Source organism: Narcine bancroftii, chromosome 2, assembly GCF_036971445.1.
Source record: "Narcine bancroftii isolate sNarBan1 chromosome 2, sNarBan1.hap1, whole genome shotgun sequence".
NCBI lineage: Eukaryota > Metazoa > Chordata > Chondrichthyes > Torpediniformes > Narcinidae > Narcine > Narcine bancroftii.
The window spans coordinates 245496899-245503953 of record NC_091470.1 but is presented as its reverse complement, the minus strand read 5'-3'; the positions used below and the strand labels follow the sequence as shown (position 1 = coordinate 245503953).

The 7055-nt window shown below is 39.3% G+C and overlaps 1 protein-coding gene across 2 annotated transcripts in view; it reads left to right on the top strand.

The window, feature by feature from the left end:
• Nucleotides 1-7055, top strand: part of LOC138755194 (transcriptional activator GLI3-like) — a 469347-nt gene that overhangs the window by 46052 nt on the left and 416240 nt on the right. The window contains exon 2 of one of the 2 annotated variants that reach the window (XM_069920694.1): nt 3246-3337. The exons of the other annotated variant lie outside the window; for it this stretch is intronic. The gene's annotated coding sequence lies outside the window, so the exon portion shown is untranslated. The remainder of the gene's footprint in view (nt 1-3245; nt 3338-7055) is intronic. 2 annotated transcript variants of the gene reach the window in all.

The following is a 7055-nucleotide window of genomic DNA, read 5'->3' as shown; positions in this document are numbered from 1 at the left end:
CCCAGTTAAAAGTGGCCCAGTGGGAACAGGAAAATCGGCTTCTTTAACCGGGACACTGCACAGCCAATTTACTGGGATCCCAGTATAAAAAGGGCTATTCTGATTTTCCACTTTTAAAGATCCCTAGGATCCCTGTGTATTATCCCCATGTCTCTATATACTTTTACTATCTATCAATCCCCTTTTTTTGAATGTCATCAATGACACAGCTCTCAATTAATAATTCACTAATCAATAAGTGAAGAAATTTTTCCTAATTTCAGGGCTAAATGTCTCTCTTATTTTGAGATGTTGACCCTTTATTTCTAGAGTAAACATCCATTCCCACATCTTCCTTTTAAGCCACTTCTGAATTGATGAGGTCACCTCTCATTCTTCTAAATACAGTGGTTCCCAATCTTTTTCTTTCCACTCACATACCACTTTAAATAATCCCAATGCTGTTGGTGCTCTGTGATTAGTAAGGGATTGCTTAAAGTGGTATGTGAATGGGAAAGGAAGGTTGAGAAGCACTGCTCTCGACCCAATTGTTACTGAAATATTTTGCTTGAGAAAAATTGTCATGGGCCCATTTCCTTTGGAGTTGTGAAACTGTGCACATAACAAGTCATTTAGGTACAATTAAAATAGTGGTTTTCAACCTTTTTCTTTCCACCCACATACCACCTTAAGCAATCCCTTACTAATCACAGAGCACCTATGGCATAGGGAATACTTAAAGTGGTGTGTTAGTGTAAAGAAAAAGGTTGGGAACCACTGGGAATCTAAAATCTATAGAATAGTAACTTAGCCAACTAAAACTCTCCTCACTAAACCAATTTGCCACCTCAGTCAGGAACTGTGGAGAGAAAAACAGAATGAACATTTCAGGCAGGTCAACAAACTCGCATCAGAACTAGAAAGTTAGAAAGTGAAAAAATTGGAAAGGAGGTGGAACAATTTATGCAAAGTCAACAATTTGTGGAGGACTGGAGAGATTAAATGGCAAATGTGGTGAAATGTGGCAAATTTAGAACTGGAAGAGGGATGCATGGATTTCTGAAAGTAGGATCAGGGGAAAAATGGTTGATGGAAGTAAGACACAGACTCGAAATTCTGATTATCTGAATTCATCAAGTCCAGAAGGCTGTAGTTTGCAGAACCTGAGATGTTATTCTTTAAACATACATTGGATCACTGAAAAACTGCTTAAGAAATTAAAATCAGAGAGCTCAAGAAGTACAGAATTCAAGTAGTGGAGAACCAAAAGCATTTACTCACTCTTGTGGAGAAACTCTGGAAAAGTGGTCGGACAATTTATCTTTTGTCTCCATGGAAATTAAAAAATGTGTTTTTGTTTTCTTTTTGTATGTCATCCAGATTACCCATTAACTTGGATTTTTACCATTCTCTCTGCTCCATCAGGCCTCTTGCAGTTTAATTTCTTTTATCTTCTCCCTTATCACAGATCCCTTTTGGTGTTCTTTCTGCTCATCATCCTTTCCCTACACCTGAAAGCTTTTATCATCTCTAGCTATTCCACTTCTGATGAAAGGTCACTTCTCTCTCTTTCTTTCCACAGCTACTGTCTGACTAATTCAATTTTTGTAACACTTTCTGTTTATTTGTAGTGCTACTTGGAAGCTACAGCCCGAATTATATTTTTGTGCTCGGAAAGAAACTTTAGACAATTTATATTTTTCAACTGAAATTGGTGGCTGTTGCACCAACAAGGTGACACTGGTAGGTGTGGCTGGTGCAAAGTTTTCCAGCTGCATTGAAGAATTCTAGGCATACCAGATTATTCCTTTCCTGCTGGACTAAGGATATTTATACAGGTTTAGTTCTTCAGTAAAAGTGCATGGCATGGAAGCGTTCTGTGGAAACTCTGTTATCTCATCATAACTCATCATTGACCTCGACAAAATAGTCATTAGGCAAGTATTTCCAGTTCCAGTCTGTCTCATTGTTGTTCATGACCATGTGAATATTATTCAACATGATGTTCTCTTCTATGTTGCTGTGTTGTGCAGAGTGGTTGGCTCCTTATTTCAAACACAAGTTGCAACCATCTATCTCAAGACAGATGACCAGATTAGTTAATACACATACAAATAATGCATTGTTTTCACCGAGTGCTGTATCACTTGCTGTTTAGGGGGAAAAAAAGTGTTGTGCTTGGATGCTGCAATTTTGTAGAGAACCTGTGTAACACTAAAAGTGGTTTTAGTTATATAATGAACAAGATGAAACTTTCAGTTGTTTACTATGTAAGAACTTGACATATGGCATTAACTCTAATTTTTTTTGTGCTGAATATTTGGTAAAAAACAAATATTTTACACAATATTCATGCAGGTAAGCTCCATAAAAGCTCCATTTGATTTGGAGCATCATGAAAATCCTGTAAGCCATAAAATGTTTTGGTGAAAGTCAAGAAAGGTCATTCCTATTGCCATTTTAAATATTATGCAAGAATATCTGTGTGGGGTTCAGTCATTTTGTCCCATCTGCATATAGAAAAGGATAGCTTTTTGAACAAAGCACTTGACTCTAAATCATGAATTGAGTCATTTCTTTTTTTCTTAATTAATATTGATTTTAAACTTCTAAACAAATAGCTCACATGAGAAATTCAAAGCCACAATAAGGGAATGAACAAGGAGGAATTAATAGGCAAATGTGAGATTCTAAAAGTCAGATTGATGAGCTGTGCAGCTCAAAGGAATATGTTATAGCTTTGAGTGGGAAAAGAGATTAGACAATGGTAGAATGGAATTGTCCGGGATGTGGCCTAATTATTTACACATTGTGATGCATTTATTTGATTCCACACACCATCCTTTAGTTACAAAATTGTTATTCTTAATTATTTAACTTAAGACCTCATTCTATATTTATTTTTTTTGAATGGGGTGTAAATTGGAGATTCGGGTTTGTGTCTCAACCAGGAAAGAGAGCATTATGTATTAACATGCATATTAAGCAATTATGCCTTGTACAAATAACTTGGGACATAAGGAACCCTGGTATACTACATCATGAATTTCTTTGTAATATGATAAATTTTCAACTTTATGCAAAGATACGTATGTTGAAATGGTTGATTTTTTTTTCTTTTGCCTTCTGATCTATTTTGTTCTCTGAATGTACTTCATTGTCTCCATTGAAGGCTCACTCACACTGACCCCTTTTTGTTCCTTAGCTCTAACTCCAAGCACTTGCACCTTATTAACCATTGAATGTACTTGATTCCTTCTTTTCAGGGAAAAAGGATGCAAATTCAGAATGAGATCTGAAGTAAAATGTTGGAGGGTGACTGTCATGTAATTTGAAGGCTGCTGTGCAGAATCAAAAGGTGAAGTGCCTTGTGATTTCTCTTGTTTAGATAATGGCATATTCATTTGTATGATAAGACTGAAAAGTATTCAAAGAATAAGTGAGAACTTAACCAAGGCAGTATTCCTCCTTGATTTGTGACTTCACCTTTGCTCTTTGTCATGGCGATAGAGACCTTCTCTTTAGAAACACAAAGCAATGTAAAGATTTCTGGGAGTTGATGGCCCAATGGATAAAGATGGAAATTTTCAGAGTTAACTTGCTTCCTATAAAAAAAGCTATTCACTCAACACGCTGAAGGTGGTGTTTAATTACATCTTAAAACCTCACAAAGATTAGTGTATACAGAGCCGTTGTCATACCCACACTCCTGTTCGGCTCCGAATCATGGGTCCTCTACCGGCATCACCTACGGCTCCTAGAACGCTTCCACCAGCGTTGTCTCCGCTCCATCCTCAACATTCATTGGAGCGACTTAATTCCTAACATCGAAGTACTCGAGATGGCAGAGGCCGACAGCATCGAACCCACGCTGCTGAAGATCCAACTGCGCTGGGCAGGTCACGTCTCCAGAATGGAGGTCCATCACCTTCCCAAGATCATGTTATATGGCGAGCTCTCCACTGGCCACCATGACAGAGGTGTACCAAAGAAGAGGTACAAGGACTGCCTAAAGAAATCTCTTGGTGCCTGCCACATTGACCACCGCCAGTGGGCTGATATCGCCTCAAACCGTGCATGTTGGCACCTCCCAGTTCGGTGGGCAGCAACCTCCTTTGAAGAAGACCGCAGAGCCCACCTCACTGACAAAAGACAAAGGAGGAAAAACTCAACACCCAACCCCAGCCAACCAATTTTCCCCTGCAACCGTGTCTGCCTGTCCTGCATCGGACTTGTCAGTCACAAACGAGCCTGCAGCTGACGTGGACATTACCCCTTCATAAATCTTCGTCTGCGAAGCCAAGCCAAAGAAAGAAACTTGAACGAGCCTGTATGAACTCTGTCCTTGATGTTGTGACAGATAGCCACTGTGGTACACTTATGTTTGTTTTAATGTTTTCATTGTATTTAATATCGTCTTTATGAACAGGATAAATCTCTTGCTGTAGCTGAATAGCACCTGCAGTAAAAGTTATGAAAAACCCTAAAGTTAACTAGTTTCAAAAACTACATAATGCAATCAAATTTTCCCAAAATATTATTGTAATGAAGATTGTTTTCAAGGCTATTGGAAAGGAAGCACCCCATCCTGATATTTAATTTTTCAAATCCTTATTTTCCCATATTTTTCAACTTGCCCTTCCTGTATTGGACTGTACTTTAGCACATATTGGATGATGGAAATGAACAATCATAGAGAATGACACACAATATTTGTGAGAAGGATGTGGGACCTTGATGACTTATCTTATTTCTCATCCCTGGTCATCAACCAATCAAATTGGGAGGCTGGCAGTCTTTCATGCAGAAGGAGGTATCACGAAGGTCAGTGGGTGTGTGGATCAGGGATGATAAAGCAGCAGGCAGATAATAAGCTAATAATAAAGGAATGGGCAAAGAATGTGGAGTTGGCAGGTGATCAGAAGTTGGAGCTGGGAATGGAGGGAGATGAGGAAGAAAGGCTGACACTGCTGAAGAAGTGGTCTGCATCATGTTTCCAATATGACCTTGCTGATTGGAAATTTGCACAACCATGCTCATTAGAAATGAAATTAGAATTGAGATGTTAGGTTTTGGAGAGGGTTTGTAAAGTTTGGATGATATGGTAGGAAAATCAGAAGGCATTGTCACTTAACAGATAGGAGGAATAATTATTGGTGTTAGCTGAAGGGAATATGAAAAAGGCCAGATTGATGAGCAGTCCCAGCTCAGGACAAATATTGTGCCTGGGTGAGGAGAGTGATTGGACAGTCATGGAATTGGCTTAAGTGCAGGGAACGTTTGCATACAGCAGTTCTCTCTTTCTTGGAAACTTGGCTGGTTAGAGTCTCATTAAAATGTTTGGGAAAAATTACCCTTCGGAGTTTATATCTTTACCAACGTCAATTACAAACAGGCACTTTTGGAGCTGCATAATGTGGTCAGTAAACAAGGGATGGCCCACCCAACACACTACAAATCCTAGTTGGTGACTTTAACCAGGCCTGTCTCAATACCACCAGCACATAACCTGCTGAACCAGAGATCCCAGTGCACATGATCACTGCTACACCAAGATAAGGGCTACTATTTTATCCCAAAGCTTCATTTTGGCAGTCTGATCATCTGGTAGTATTCCTTTTGCCTTTATACAGACAGAGGCTAAAATAAAAGAGGCTCGAGAGCTCAGGACAGCCAGAAGGTGGTTGAGGGAGGCTGAAGAACAGTTACAAGAATGCTGTGAATCAGTGGATTGGATGATGTTCAAGAAATCAGCTGGGGATCTGAATGACTTGCACCAGGGCCATTACAGATGATATCAAAACAGCTGTTGAAGAGAGTGTCCCTACCGAATTGTTCAGGGTTTTCCCCAGCAAGAAGCCCTGGTTGAACAATAAAATCTGGAACCTGCTGAGAGTCAGATCACAGGCATTGAAGTCTAGAGATCCAGTACACTACTCAAGGAGCAGATATTGTCGTGTTTGAGTACTAGTGACACTCCTGACCACTTGAGGGAGTGGGAGATTAGTTGGTTGCAGCTTAGGTTGGATTTAAGATGGATGCCTCCGCACAGTGTGAGTTCTTTAATAAAGTATAGTTTTTAAAGAACTCAAGTTTCTTTATTATAATAAAAAGAAACATCACATGGTATCAGGAGATACAGAGTGAGAACTAGTCAATAGCAGCAGAAAATATGGAAGGTGTGAAGGCTCCTGACACTAAATTGAACTGGAAATGTTGACCACAAGTGGAGGCTGTTAAAACAAAGATTTTTGCTATACCTGCAAGCCATTGGACTCTATAGCAAACTTGATGCATGGAAGATTGCACTGCTTTTACCATGGTGGGGACTCAAGAATGAGGTTTTCAACACATTTGTTTTTGCTGAGGCAGCTGACCAGGTTATTCAGATGTTTGAACACTGTTAACTAAAGAAAAATGAAATGTTCAAGAGGTACATGTTTTGCTCACCCATGCAGCTGCATGGAGAGAGCTTTGATACTTTTTTTTTAAAAGGACTTGAAATTAAAAGCAAGAACATACAATTTTGGATCGCTGCAAGATTCAATGATCCGGTTTCAAAATGTGTTCAGGATTATTGATAATGAAGTGCAAGAGGGTTGCTGTGAGATTCAGAGCTTACCTTATTTGGAGCTGTGAAGATATTCCATGCCAGTAAAATAGCTCTTCAGCACGCGATAAAGTTTGGTGAGAATTCAAAAGCCAGTGAAAGTGAAGGAATAGACATGGCCACAGTGCATGTCCACACACAAACAAAAAACGAGACATAGGAAACAACAAAAAGATGGAGAGACATTCTAGTGCAAACAATGTGGCACTCAACATGCATCAAAACAATGCCCTGCCTATAGAAAAGCATGTAATAAGTGCAAAGAGCAGAATCATTATGCAAAGTAATGTTTTTCCAAAGGGAAACAAAACAGAAGTGTAAGCATGCAGACTGTACGCACTATCGAAGAAATTGTCCTCAGTGATACACTTTTCGTTGGTATGGTAGTGCAGGAAGATTCTAAACCAGCAGACACTGAACAGCCAAGCATGAACAGAGTTGAGCAGTATAAGTGGACTGTGTCATT